Raw genomic sequence first — 1,102 nt, forward strand, 5'->3', positions numbered from 1 at the left:
ATATATATATATATATATATATATATATATATGTATGTGTGTGATATGTTTGTGTGTCTGTGTTTGTTCCCCCAACATCGCTTGACAACCGATGGTGGTGTGCTTGCATCCACGTAACTTAGCAGTTCGGCAAAAGAGACCGATAGAATAAGTACTAGGCTTACAAAGAATAAGTCCTCGTGTTGATTTGCTCGACTAAAGGCGGTGCTCCAGCATGGCTGCAGTCAAATGACTGAAACAGGTAAAAGAGTGATTTGCCATTTCAATATAGAAAATAATGAAGTAATAAAGCAGCATGTTCAATACACAAAAGCTAATGATATTCTGTTGTGTATTTCAGTTCCCTTGTGTTTTTCAGTTCACTTAGTCACTTAGAAGAGGTAACAAATTATCTGGGAATGCTATCTATGATACACATCCAAGAGAATATTTATCTCTCCTTTCCATTATCTACTTTCAAGTTCCAAGATTAACATTAAAACACTGAAATGCATATATATATATATATATATATGTATGTGCATGAGAATCATCATCGTTGTCGTTGTCATTTAATGTCCGCTTTCCATGCTGGCATGAGTTGGACGGTTTGAGTGAGGGCTGGCAAGCTAGAAGGCTGCACAAGGCTCCAATCCTATCTGGCAATATTTCTACAGCTGGATGCCCTTCCTAACACCAACCACTCTGAAAGTGTAGTGAGTGCTTTTTACATGCCACCAGCATGAGGGCCAGTCAGGCGGTACTGGCATCAGCCACGCTTGAATAGTGCTTTTTATATGCCACCAGCATTGGAGCCAAGCAGGCGACACTGGCATCGACCATGCTCAAATGATGCTTTTTAGAGAAACAAAACGCATCATCATCATCATCATCATCATCATCGTCGTCGTCGTCGTTTAACGTCCGCTTTCCATGCTAGCATGGGTTGGACGATTTGACTGAGGACTGGTGGACCAGGAGGCGGCACCAGGCTCCAATCTGATTTGGCAGAGTTTCTACACCTGGATTCCCTTCCTAATGCCAACCACTCCGAGAGTGTAGTGGGTGCTTTTACGTGCCACCGGCACAAGGGCCAGTCAGGCGGGTACTGGCGACAGCCACG

The sequence above is a fragment of the Octopus bimaculoides genome, chromosome 7 (assembly GCF_001194135.2).
Source record: "Octopus bimaculoides isolate UCB-OBI-ISO-001 chromosome 7, ASM119413v2, whole genome shotgun sequence".
Taxonomy (NCBI): domain Eukaryota; kingdom Metazoa; phylum Mollusca; class Cephalopoda; order Octopoda; family Octopodidae; genus Octopus; species Octopus bimaculoides.